The sequence below is a fragment of the Dromaius novaehollandiae genome, chromosome 4, assembly GCF_036370855.1.
Source record: "Dromaius novaehollandiae isolate bDroNov1 chromosome 4, bDroNov1.hap1, whole genome shotgun sequence".
Taxonomy (NCBI): Eukaryota; Metazoa; Chordata; class Aves; order Casuariiformes; family Dromaiidae; genus Dromaius; species Dromaius novaehollandiae.
The window spans coordinates 23,016,312-23,030,686 of NC_088101.1; the positions used below are offsets into that span (position 1 = coordinate 23,016,312).

At 39.9% G+C, this 14,375-nt stretch overlaps 1 long non-coding RNA gene across 1 annotated transcript; it reads right to left on the minus strand.

Annotated features, from left to right (window-relative positions):
• Positions 1–1,173: 1,173 nt before the first annotated feature.
• Positions 1,174–14,332, minus strand: LOC135328171 (uncharacterized). Its single transcript, XR_010388926.1, has 2 exons — positions 14,174–14,332; positions 1,174–11,645 (listed from the first exon to the last, which is right to left on the minus strand). It is a non-coding gene; the product is annotated as an uncharacterized LOC135328171 (long non-coding RNA).
• Positions 14,333–14,375: the final 43 nt, after the last annotated feature.

Sequence of the window (14,375 nt, forward strand, 5' to 3'; positions counted from 1 at the left end):
GTCTCCAGTGACCTTAAACAGGGGAGTCACACACTGCCTCTCTTCTGTCCCTGTGCTGGTGCCTAGGCAAGGATAATTTTGGCTCTTCACAGGACTGTAAAGCCTTCGCCTAGAGTTCTGACTGATGGTTTAGGAGGAAGCCTTTGCCAAGTGCATAGTTGCATGGATTAAAATAGAACAGACTGAACTTTAACTAAAAACAAAAGTAAGCGTAGGCTTCTGCCTTTCTCCTTTCAGACTTTCTAAAGGAGTGTGCAGAATAGTTTCTCCTTCAGATAAAGAAGTAGCATTTGAACTAACCTTTAAAGGAGAACACAATGAATCCTTAAATAATGCTTCTCATTCCACCTCTCATGAAATCCTGGGGTTTCCAATGTTTTACGTTTGCCTGAAGAGCTGTGACAGTTGAGTAGTTAGGGGCTAGTTCCCGTTTCATAGTGGTGGCTGTGTTTCAGAAGCTGGGACACGATGCCAGTTGAAGGTGTGTGGGTGTCTTTTGTGTGTTTCTGAATCAAAGTTGTTTCATTGCTGAGTTCTGAAAAGCATTTCATCTTGAGGAGGTGTATGCAGTCACAAGAGTCCAGGCCGTTATTACTGTAAAAAGCACTGGAGCACGCCACTGAAAAATTAAATAGTTAATAGTGCCATACATTGTGATTATCATCTTTGTTCATGTATTCCTGCTTCAGTGATCTTATTATCGCAGAAACTTGCAAAACCATTCTAGCATTGCTGTTCACAGATGTACAATATCTATTACTTTCCTGTCTGGACAGTGAGCTGTCACACACACAAGAACTTTTGTAAATCTTGGCTTTAGTGCTTTTAGGAGTCTCTTCTTCCTAATCTGCTAATAGTAATACACAGATAAATGGAGGCTACTGTATTATTTGGAAGGTTGGCACTGTAGTTTGAAATGTCTTCACAGAGGGTTTAAAAAAGCATACTGCGTGCAAGATCTCAGAAAGTTTATGTAGTCTCTGAGTTGCAACATACGTCCTTTGTCACATGCACCTGGGAAGGCGACTTTTCCTTCCTTGGACTGTGCATGGCACTTTCCTGGCTCTCAGTTTAGATCCCAGCCCAGCTCTAAGTATGGGGTTGCACACTTCTTACTTCTCACACTCATGTAAAGCTTTTCTTGAAAAGTGACTTGCAAATGCAAAACAAAACTCTCATGAAGATGTGCATGATTTATTGAATGACTTTCAGGATCACAAGCAGGAATGTTCACCGATGAAAGGCAGTGACATCAGAAAGCCACTGGGTACAACAACAAACGTGTTGTCAGTTTAGAACAAAATCAGGTGTAGATGACTTAAAAGAGGACTGCAAATGTCTATGGAGTTCTGCATGGCCTGAAGAGCTATTCATTGCATAACTAAAGTCAGTTTTTATTTAGTCTGTGTATGTAAGATATGTTATGTACAATTCCTCAAAAGATCACCAGCTCTTCTCATCAGTGCATCAACATATGAAGGTTTGACATGTATAAGCCAAACTACAGATTTTTTCTAGTACCTTGAGAACTCTTTTAGTGCCTCTCTACCTCAGATTAATCAGAGTTTTCTCCAAAAATGAACAAGTTCAGAGCATTTTCGAATACTCTGGGACTTTTAACATACTAAAGTTCGTTCCTGCAGTCTCAGAAAAGCCATCTCTATTCCTCAGAGGGGCTCCTATTTGTTTGTTGTGAGCGCAGAGTAGGAACCAAGCTCTGCAATAGGATTAGCTTGTGCTAAGTGTGGAGAGTGTCATAAAAGGAGTTTAAATTATTTATGTGCCTCATGGCTCACTTTTCACCATGTCTTCAGCAAGCACAGCTTATTTGAGCCTGATGCTAATCAAAATGGGGCTTTGATAATCATATATGTGTCTCCTTTAAGAAATGAAACAAAAATAGCTTAAAACCTTTTCCTGTATTTGGCTTTTCCAGGAAGCCTAGCACATTTGTATCTATTGCTTGCGTTTCCTATCTTGCCTTTTGAACAATGAAATTGTTGAACCTCAGACTTAGCAAGAAGCTGCTGTGCTTTTCTAAAATTGCTTACTTGAGACTTCCCATACATGTGCCTTATGTATGATTTCCATAATAGAAAACTTATCCTTATGCATACAACTTGATAAAATACAATGTGCATTTATTTGCTAGAACCAATGTATTTTCAGTAACTGATTTCTTAGGTAGAAGAAATGTGGCAGATCCAGTCTACCTGTAAATCAGTAAGGTATTTATATAATACGGGAAGAAGATGCTGGTAAGTGAAACGGAGATGAGGGAAACAAAGGAAAACTATCAGACTGGAAGAAGTTTTATAGAACTCTTCAAATTTGGTCTGTATACCTATCTCGTTTATAGTTTCGGCAGTGATAGTGATACAAGAGTTAGGAACGTCATAAAGTTACAGAATCAATAGCAGGGAGTATCAGAAGGTTATGCAAGAATACCATGGAGTTAAGGCCTGGAGTTGGGGGGGGGGGGGGTAGAACACTGGAGGAGGAAATTAAATGTCATTGTATGATGTGCAGGATCATATACTTCTGAGTTCGTAAGAAGGCACTCTGACAACTCATCTGTTCAAAAATGACATAGGAAGAAGGATATCTGGAATTTTAGCTGAATACAGGATAAATAGGAGCCAAGACAAGCTTTCATAAAATATCCTAGGATATACTGGAAGATATATTTTTACAATAGATGATGTCATTGCACTGAATTTTGTTCGTTTTATTTTTTAAGAAAAATAACAGCTTAAACTGGGTCTGATACAGAGGAAAGTTAATGGAAATGAAAATGTTATGGAAGCTGGCTTATTTATCACAGTAAAATGAAGTCAGAGGACAAAGCACATGGGGAAAGAAACACTAGCAAAAGGGTGATGTTGGCTAAAGATTAATTAGGTAAAAACTGACTATTAGTAACTTCAGTCTGGGTATTAGTAAAAGATTTCAGACCTTCATTTGAGTAAGATTCTGAAGAAGCAGGATTACTGACAAGAAGAAATGTACACAGCTTTAGGATAAAGCTTGATTGTTTCCGAAAGGGTTTATATGAGATGGTTGCCTGCAGTAGGGGAAGCCCAGACTTTGACTCTGAAGCAAATTTCTTCCAGTTCTCTGCTACACCTACAACTAAAAACTAGTCTGCATTTATCCTGCGCTCTTCCAGAGAGGGCAGTGCAAGGTGGCAGCATCTAGAGAGGTAGTCCAGGGAGTTTGCCTTTCTGCTCATTTCCCGTATTCTGATAGTCAACACATTGCAGTACTGTATATCATGCAAAGAGATTATCTAACCTCATTCTTGCTGCTGACTTTGGTTGGTTTAACTGAAAGATTCATTCTTAAGATAACACAGTTTTTCATTTGCTTAATACTCATGTCTGTTTCCAAATATCTGATTTCTCCAGCTTGGAGCCAAGGAAAGAAAGAACGGTACTACTTCCTATTGAAAAACCAAACTGATATGATCTGTATTAGCATCACGAAAGTGGAAGGAGAAAAGGCACTGAAAGCATGAGGCTCTTCAAGTCCAGTTATTGCTAAATTGTGCATGCTTGCTTTTTGTTTGCTCAATAAACTGCACACTGTAGCAATGTGCCCCCAGCATACTGGGTTGGGCATTCAATTACTTGTGACCATAAAAGCTGATAATCTCTTGGCCAATGATGCGAATAACACTTCCCTTTTCAGTTTAACAGAAATTGCTTAACAGTTACAGAACTTTCCTCCCCTTTCATGTACAGTTCAGCAACCAATAGATAGATGCCTGGGTAGAAGAAGCCTTTCATGAGAGTAGCGGTATAATGAAGACCTTTTCAGCTCTTGTTTACCCGTTCAAATCTAACCTGAGTCACCAGGAAATCCACAGCTGTTATCACCTCAGGGCTTACTGTAGGCTTCTGCAATTGGACTAAATGACTTAAACACAGTTACTAGTCAGTAAATGTGTAATTCACAAAGTAGCTGTCATCTAAGGAGCCAAAAAACAAAGAATTAGGAAAACATGGCTCCTGAATTCTGGTTTAAAAGGAGAGATAGTCCAAAGACTAGTGCCAAAGGCTTTTTACTTTTAGATATGTGTATCAAATACCTCTGATATTAACTCCTCTTTACCTTTGCTGAGGGAGGAAAGCTTGGCTCTGCTGCCGCTTTAGTAAAGGGGGAAGGAAGACAGGCATCTATAAAATAGATTAAGTAAGGGAATCTCAAAGCTAAGTAGGGTCCCATTCCAAGACCAGCAAGTCTATACTGCTTCAACCTGCAAGTAGACGTTTTCCATCTCAGTGGTATACTTTTCTGAGCACACAGCTCTCTGAAAAACATAAAAAAGCAAGGCAGAACTGTACACCAAGCTTGTTGGCAGGTGTGGTTAAAAACATGTATGTATGCTCACTTTAAAAATATGTACATACCTTTTTTCATGGATAAAGAGATCCACTGAAAAGATGTAATTTAAGAAATTCAGTTCCAAAAAATGTACCAGAAGTATGATACTATGTCAACATAAGCAGTGTCATGCAGGATGATCAGTGATGTCCCATGTGGCACTGAATCCACTACCACAGAGACCTATTCATGATGGCTGGATATGTTATTATTTACTTTCCATTAGTACCTATAAATCTTTACACATTTGATGCTGTAAAACCACGTTATAAAAAGTAGTATCTATTCCTAAAGGCTTGTCGCTAAAGAAATGAAAAAAGACAACGGGTAGAAAAAAGTATTTTTCCTGAGGAGGTTTGGCCTTTGATCACGGAGAGGAGTCTGTGGGAGAGCTGAGAACTGAGCATTGATCTCCAGAGACCCGGTTTAGTACCTCAGCTCAGTGAGCCACGATCCTTTGTAGCATTAGTTTCCCACTCTTGGAAGTCTTCTGGAGGCTCAAACCTCAGGAGCTAATTTCAGAATCTGTGAAGAGTCTGCAGCGAATCTGAACTCAGCCCAGCAATAAGTTATTGGGCTCAGTTCCGATAAGAGGAATAAATGTTCCTGCTGGCATGGCATGAATATCCCAGGACTGTCCTGCTAGAAGACAGCTGCTCAGCTGCTGAATCTGCCGGGCATGTACAGCCTGGACTTTACCTGCTTGGGCAGTTGTGGAAGGACGCTGGGCAGGCTGCAGAAAGGAGCACGCTAGCATCCAACAGACGTCTTAGTCCTGTGCAGTTGGCTGTTTCAGATCTTCCAGTGGGAATACCTAGAAACGAGTTTTAATGCACTAATGGAAAAATCATAGTCTTGTGTGTGGGAGCCTTATTCAAAGATGCAGTTCTTGCTCAATAAACAGCCTTGAATCCCAAGACCTGGTATTAGGTAAAGCTGTACCCCCTCAAAGTATCAGCCAGTGGGATTTGACCCAAATAAATGAAGAAATGGTGCCAGAGGCTGTGATATGGTATGAAGTAAAAGAAATCTGACATAATTAACTGAAGAAACAGGTACTCTTTTCTAACTGATGAAATACAACAGGGGCTCGTTTTCCACAGCTTAGTGCTTTAGTGCTTCACAGAAATGTCATCACAACTGTGGCTGCGGTACTGTGAGTTCTTCTGTATTATCTTTCTCAGGAGAGTCCAGATAGTGTGATGGTATAGATATGGCATAGATAATGGCATAGATAACTTCCCAAGAGCTTGAGGTCCCCATCTAATCTGACTGTATGATCATATAAATATTTAATTAATTTATACCATCTTTGTGAATCTAACCATATCTGCAGTCATCACTGTCTCTAAATAAGTGATACCGAACATACTGAATATACGGCTGGAAGGACTTTTTGTCTTCAAAATGAATCAGAATTGGGAGAATCAAACATGCTCTCCAATTTGCATTACTATGTTTTTTTGACATGAGATACTGAAAGCTTGGTGTTTCTATGTAGGTCACTACATATGTACCGATAACACTTTTTTTTCACTCTGAAAAATACCATGTTGCCAAGGCATTTATAACAGAATATTTATTTTCTTTAGTGTTTCCCACTTACTAACTGCAAAAAGTGTTACTAAGAAGTAATTCTTATGCCACTGGAAAATCTTTAACTCTTTAAAAGTTACTCGTAAAAATCCTAGACATAAAGAACAAGGTATTTGTCCTAAGACAATTTTTATGAGAGATCTTTTTTCCTTGAAATACACTAGACACAGACCCTTTTCCAGGGGGACTTCGTTGCTAGGTGATCTGTCCCCTGATAAATCAGTTCTGGGAAGGAGATGATCTATTGTTTAAAGCTACAGCATTTCAGTGATAGAGCACTTAACTCAGTGACCAGCTAGTGTTTGTGCTTAACCACCAATCTTTATAATTCTGATCCAACATGCAAATGAAGGAGCAAAAGAAAAAGCAGAGCCCCACGACCACATCTGTCTGACACAGGCATACATAAGGCCTTCCCCGACACTGAACATCAAAAAGGATCCCCAGTGGCGCAGGAGAATCACAGAACTACCACATTCAGTGAGTTGTCCAGCTAATCTCCTCGTCTGACAGTGGCTCTCATTAACAGTTTAATAACCCTCTTGGATATTCTCGGGCTGGCAGTAAAACACTATATCCTGCCTTTTTTCCCCTCGTGACTATGTAAGACATGCATAATACATTATCAGATGCACAGATATTAAATATTTGTGCGTGTACTCCCTATAGCCTGTCTGTGGCACTGAAAATAACAATAAATTAATTTCCTTGTCAAAATAAACCAGACTAAAACATGCAAAAAAGCAAGAGGAGGTGCTCTTTGATGATTAGTCGTTCCACTCTGTTTGCCTCACTGATTCATATCAGCGCGTGCCAGTAGTCTCAGATACAAGTCTACTGGATAGTTATGCTGTCCAGTTAAAAAAAAATAAAAGCCATTTTCACTGTCACTGGACAGTGAAAATTCTCAGCTCTTCTGTTGCTATGATATAAATGATGCAAGTCTGGAGTATACTTATATTTAAATATTTGGAGAGCATTACTTTCTCCATTCTAGATCTTGTGTGTTGCTCACTTTCCACAGAAGGGCCCTAAAGGTGGCAGGTGCACAGTGCAAACACGTCAGCAGAAGCTGCATGTTGCCTCCTTTCATAGGACCTACTTTAAGCAATATATTCCGGAGTAAGAAGGGAAGCAGTTCATGCCAGTGACTGCTAGAGAAGTGCTGGGCTGTCACCAAGCTCACCGAAAGCCCTTAAGTAACTATTGTAAGACAAAGGAGAAAACCACAAAAAACGCTGTATCACATCTTTTAAGTGTGTCATGCCTATCCCCAGCTATCTAGTTGTGGGAGAAAGAATCTAAATGTGCCCAGATAGCAAACTTGCAATTTAAAATAATAAGTATATATGTAAGTATACAATTTAAAATATGTACTATATGCACATGCATATATATTTCATTATCTCCAAAATGGTGTTTTAAAATGAACATACCAAAAAGTACGCAAACTATTTGACCTGTCATACTGATCTCTCGTTCATTATTTAAGTGTCTAGGAGCCCCTCTACTGGAGTAGGATCCTATTGCACTGTTCAGACATAACAAAAAGAAAGAACTGAACTCAGATGTAGTTTTTGTTTTGCTTCGTTTGCCCCCTAGCACTGCTTTAAAATATCATGTAGCAGACTACAAAAGTGCTGGTGGCAATAAACAACTAGGTGTTCCAGTCCAGTATAGGCTTCTTTGATCTACCCTCTCTGTGCCTTCAAAGAAGGGCCTATCGTATTATCTAACAAGTGGCATCTCCTGAAAGAACAGAGAGCTTCACATTGGTTGCTTGTTTTGTGGAAGTTGTAACATTGTTTGCGTGGACTTAATTTAGAAAGCGTGGCTGCTGTAAGACTCCCACTGCCAACACTGAGGGGGATGCAGAGTAGTTGCCAGTGTGGTGTTTGACCTGATGACCTGCAAAAGAGTTGTCATCAATAGCATTAGTAAAACAACTATCCTGGGATCACTGTCTCACACTGAAAAGGAAATTGCAGCCTCCATTTTTACACATTCCAGCTCTAATGGCAGGTTCAGAAAGGCATCACTGCTGCTTTAGGTATGCTCAAAGGATGTTGTCATGCTCTAAATTAGGGAGGTGATGAATTATTAGAGACACTACACTTCCCGTTTTTTACCTTGGGGAATTTAACTGAATGAGTAAGTATCCTAGGGCCTAATGCATGAAGCCTAAAAATGATTGTCAAAAATGTAATATGTAGCATTCTTTTACATTCATTTTACATTAACTGCTTCTTCACAGACCATCTGTTATAGGAGTGCCATTCCAGCATCAAACCAGTCACTATGCAGAGCTCTGATTTTACATTCCACAGTAAATTTAAATTGCTGGGCTCCCCATTATGTACTCTGAACCGATAGTTCAGTCTTTTGTACATTCTTGCTCTGCTCTTTGTCTTCCAGATCTCAAATATAATGATAATAAAATAATAATAATTTGCTGTTGTCAGCACAGTTTAAATACTGGGGAATTCTATTCCAAGGCTGCTCTCCACCCTTAAAATTAATTTTCTTAGAAACATTTAATGCCAGTTTCTAACTGCCTGTAAGTGAGAGGTGGAAAAATGGTCCTATTTTAATCAAGACCTATGTCCATGGTCTTTCAAGCTCATACTGTTAGCAAAAGGGCTTCAGTATAATTCCCCACAGATAAAACCAAAGTGCATAACAGTGCCTTGAAAAAAATCAGACTTCACAATTAAGCCACAGTAAAACCAAGTGTTTTGACCGAAGCAGACTCCAGGTAAGTTAGGACAGCTGCTTGTTCCTGCCTCTCCCCGGCTCTCTTGGTTACTGCCCCTTCAATTTTGCTTGTTAAACTGTTCATGTGAATGTTTTTTGTGCTGATTCTGTGAAAGGATCCAGATTAATGAACAGCTGGAGATGATAACAATTTAAACCCAACCTATAGCAGCTAGAAGAGTTAAACTGGCCATCCCCTTGTGATATCCCTGATTGGCTTCCAAGATGATAGGGTTATTTTTGAATGTCTTGAGGAAATTCTAGAGATCTCAGAACTGATGGGCTCACCTTTTATATCCTTAAAAAAAAAAAAGGTAAAAAAATACTTGTGAGAAGGTTTATGATCTGCAAGAGTAAACATAGCCTGTGCTGGGGGTGCAGATGTGCAAGAGGAATTTGAAATGGGTATTTTTAAAAACAGGCCCAAACTCTGCTAAAGCTGCTCCCTAAAAATTGACAGACCTACTTCGGTTTTGTACTCAAACTGCTGGTTGAATGTGACCTCTCCCTTTTTATGTCTTTCTTCCTGGTCCCTAAAACTTCCTCTGTTCTTCATTTGCTTTCTAGAACAGTTGCCAAGGTATCAGGAAGACAGGAATAGCCACAACATAAATTGCAAGCTGATGGCGTAAGAGATGCCTGCCTCCTTTCTAACAAAGCCCGCTTATGAGAATGCCCAAGACGTGTCGGAATTGTACTTTGGCTATAATGAGTAAAAAGGCCTTATAAGACATTCTCTCCCGAGATTCTTTAAAACTGTGGTTTCTTAAAGCCATTAAGACGTAGAAAGAACAAATGACTAAGGAATCTTATCTTGGCAAGAAAATACGCAGTGGGCAGAGTGCCAAGATTAAAAAAATCAGTATGAATTCATTTAATGAATGTTCTGTATCTGAGTTGTGAGAAAAAGAGATAAAAGCAACATGAAGAAAAGTGTAGTTACAGACTAGCAATGTCTGTGCAAAGGACTGTGAAGCTGTGTAACTCCTACCCCCTTAGTCAGTGGGAAAATGTCAAACCCCCCTGTCATCATGCAGTGGCTCAGCTGCCCTCCTTTTCTGTTTTTCCAAGCAATTCTTAGACATCTCTTGCCTCAATCTGGAGAGCCTCAGCACACATTCTGAGGAAAGGTAATGGAGCTGTTCCGTGTTACTACTCTGCAGGGAGGGAAAGGACTGCTGGCATTGCTCCTCACTAGCAAATTTCTGCAAGACTGCCATCGTTTTGCATAAAAAAGTTATTCTAAGGATGTGTGGTGAAAGTCCTTGCTTTCCATTCTTATTATAGAACTGTGTATTATCTCCAAAGTCATTGGAATAACTGACGGACCTAGAATTCTACAAATTCTGCAAAGCTTTGACATTTTAATTTCAGGATCCGTGTTTGGACAAGGTGATTTTTCACTTGCTCTGTCTTTATATGAATAATATTTTGTTAAAATCTACAATCATCCCTTCTCAAAATTAAGGTAAAAACAAGATATTACAGTGTACATTACAAAGTTTATATGTTGCTTTTGAACCTTTTTTTAAGTTACCGTCTCTTTTTTGATGATAACTGATTTTTTTTTCCCAGTTGTTTGAATCTTTCCTCAGCCTCGTCTTGTTAGAACTTATCTCCACTGTGGCTTTCATACCACAGAAGAGTGACATTATTTTGATGAACTGGCTGTTCTTTTTGTTGCTGCTCTGTCAGGTGGATGGATGGACAGGTAACAGTCATGGGCTTTCTACAGCTCTTTTGGTTCAAATTAGTTAGTAACTGAGATTTGGCTATTATTACTGATTTCCTTAATATTTTTCTTTTTAGTAGGAGGTTCTAAAACCAATGGACCTTGTGTTTGTTTCATTATAATCCTGATGTCCCTGTCAAATTCTACACAGTCCAATATCAGTGTCATAGCTATGCAGTTGGCAGAGTATAAATGATATGGTACAAGACATAAGGTTGAGTTGTACTGTAAACCGTGGCCTATATTTCACAGTCTAGGGTAGTGTAGAAGAAAAGGTCTCCAATTGCTCTGAAGAAATTTAGGAATGCTTTTCAGGCTTGACTACTGCAACATTTCTCTTTTGAGAGGAGCTGTATATACCTCACCAAAACGTTAATTCCATGGAAAAGAGCATCATGAAGCATCATATATTCTAATAATCCTTTCTGAAGCCTATATCATATTTCTCTTGAGTCATGTTGATGTGCGTCATCTTCTGTAATTCAATTCTGATTGTTTTTATTTCTCCTTCACATTCATTCTCACTCCCTATATGCTGTCACTGTAACACACCCTTCAAGGCTGACCTTGTATTTCCAAGGAAAAAAAATCAGAGATTACTTGGCATTATTTTATTATATTCCTCCTACCTTCTACTGCTCATCATTATTGTAGCAATTGCCTTCTCTGGGTCCCGGCATCTGTTCAGCACTGCTAACAGACCCCTAACTTGGCAACCAATTAACTTTTTCATTGCTGAGATACCACTTTTGGCTTTGTTAAATGAAAGGTGCTAACCACAACCTCAGACACACAGTAGACCTCAAAAAGTCATTTTGTCAGTGCAGACAGTTTTTCAGTTTCAATTTTTTCTTTTTAAATCCCAGCAAATAATTCTGCTTCCTCTGCTTGACCTACCCCCAAAAGCTTCATCTGTAGCTGTAAATCCACATGGAGATCTTCCATGCAGTTGTTGCCCCTTCTAAAAGGATGCTCCTTAGTTGGTAGCATCTGCAAAGTACCTTCTGATGAGATACGTCTTTCCTCATGAAGAGTCACAGCCATTCCATAGTCACACAGGCCACGTTTGTTTGTTGTGACTGTACACTAAATATCCTTTGCTTGTTACGGAGAAGATAGGTACAATCACGGGCAATGTTGCAGGAAGAACAGCTCTCTCTTTTCTTTGTGCCTTCAGCTGTAACAATAAGACAAAAGCAGCTTATAAAAGAGATGACACAATGGCACTTGAGTGGCCTACCTAGAGAACGAGGGAGAAGCAGGAGAGGGATCGTTGGCTTTGTTCTCTGGGATTCCAGCTGAGAATGAGCAACTACAGGATTTTCAAGAACACAGTACTCTGGCACCAATCTTCTCAATTTATGGACTATTAATGAGATGACATAGGGTGTAGCACTACTTCTCTGTGTCCCGAGTATATGGATATGCCTGTCTTGTCCAGCTGACTCACCAAGATCCTCTCCTGTCCAAGCTGAGGCTGGTGCTTGTGGACTGGTCTCATAGATGAGATTGGTGGTGACTTAGCCTTTCTCACTTGTGGGCAGTGTCCAGTGTCAGCGGTATCTTCATTTATCCATGATTCCAGCCTTCTTGCTGCTGTTTGAGCATTCACAGCAGTAATACAATGTGTTGTTGGTTTGGTTTTTTTTTTTACTGTCAGCACCTAACTAGAAAATGGCAACAATTTATTTTGATTATAGTGGGGTTTTTTTCAGTGATCTTTATGTGTGTGTGGATCTTCACTGTTAATTTATGATGATGTGTTTCTGTGTGGTGCTAAAGCACAGAGACTGAAGGTGCTGAAGAATGAGTGAGATATCTCGCTAAATCACATAGTACCAGTGCTCCAGATATATTTGACAGCCTGTTGGTATCTGAATGACATTTACTGGGTTCAGTCTTGATACTTCGAGAGAAACCTTTTCCTCTTTTATAATGTGAGACTTGTGGCCAATAGGAGTCTTGAGTTGGATTCCTCTCCTCCAAAGAGTGATTATTGCTGACTGATTTTCATATTGGCCTTTGGAACCCTTGCATCTTTTTCTTCCTTTAAATACAGATTACTGTGAACTCTTCTGATCTTCCACAATGAAAGTAAGGGACATCCAACAGGTTAATGAGAAAGGGGAGTTTTAAAGTCACCAGCCTGAAGAGCTTTTTCTGAGAGTTAAATCAGTAGTCTTATGGTGATAAAAACATGTATCTAAATCCATATATATTAACTGGATAGGTTTCATTTTCTAAATATCTACAGTGTAAGTTAGACATTTTCAGTACTTTGAGCAGTTAGATTGATGTGATTTCTGTCAATGTGGATTTTGGATCCTTTGGATTTGGGGCAATTGCATTTCTTTTATATATCACTTACCCTGTCATACTAAATAAAGTGTGCATGTGTTGTGCACCCTCCACATCTTGTTTGTCTTAGTGTAGTTCTCATAACTGTTCCTCTAGAGAATGTCAACACAGTGACAGTTCTGATCTTGCTTTTCAACTTTGTTTGCCAAAAATTTTCAGACATCATAGCATCTGACAGAATCATCCATCATAATTTTTACAATTAATCCTCAGCAAGGCAAGGATAGCCCCCCTGTCCATTAGATCTTACTTTTTAGATTAGCCACACTAGTCATTTAATATCTTTGGCAATGAAGTATCCAATGACTTAGAGGAGTTAGGGGTGAAATAGTTTGGTGTCCTGAATGATCTTTCCAAGCTTGGAATTACAAAGCTTTTTCTTTTTTTTAATACGGAATTTTTGTTAACATGCAGTCATATGCTGAGATCCACGATTCTACAATATATCATACTTCATCACAAAAAACAGAGGAGAAAAAAATCACACCTGTGGTGCGTGGTGGTGGTGATAATTGATCATGAGGTGTTACTGCCTTCTGTCCAAGGCAGGGGCGTATCACTTTGCAGTGAGCTGACTTTTTTCATTTTGTTTTTACAGATGACAAAACCTAATCAACATTTGCTTCTCCTCCTAGAAAGGTATCACTTTTGTTTTATGAAGGGCTTTTCTACTGTTAGTTTACATCTGCACAAGACAATGCAATCATGTCTCCCTCACCTTGTCCAAAGCTATGTTTTTCAATTTATCCTAAATCTGGAAGGAAATAAATACCTTAGTGACATGCTTACAAAGTGTTTAATGAGAAGATCCTTCAAAATTTTTAAGTTTGCCAGGATTTTTGTTTTCTTTTTTTGCACCCTCCTGGCAATTTTAACATTTGAAAGAGTCAGTTTTCAGGAAGTTCTTCCAAGTTTCTTGAAAAACAACATCTGGCAGAAAAAGCCAGACCTACGTTAACTGCACTTCTGAGGGATGAATTGTAGAGTTAACTCAATGCTTTATCTGCTTGCATTGGTCAGCCAAGAGACAAGTCAGCCAACAAGTCTGCAGTGGCCCACGTGCCAACAAGCTGCCAAGAGCGGTGCGGCCCAGTAAATAGCTCATGGCTTAAACAGGAGCAAGAGTGAGTCCTGAGATAAGGCATGATGATTTTATAATGTGTGCATGCCCCACCAACGCACACGGAAGAAGGATCTGGAGTTACTGCAGTGCATAGGTAGCGTTACAAACACAAAGGGAACCCGGCTCCATTAGACCAAGCGCTCCTAACAGCTTTATTTGTTCCCAAGGTCTCTACTGTTTTACGGGAGCTTTCGTGACCAGCTCCGCGGCCGAGCAAACAGTACCTGCGCGAGCAACGGGAAGCCGGGCGGAGAGCCAGCGCCGGGCGAGGGAAGCCCCTTCTCCCTCGGTCGTGCCGCTGCAGCGAAAAAAAAATTGCTCCTTCTTCCGCAGGGGGAGCAGCCGGCCAAGCCCGGGACGGCCCGTCCGCCTTCCCCCTCGCCTCCTCCCCCCGCCCGGCCTGGGCTTGGCCACCGCCTCCTCAGC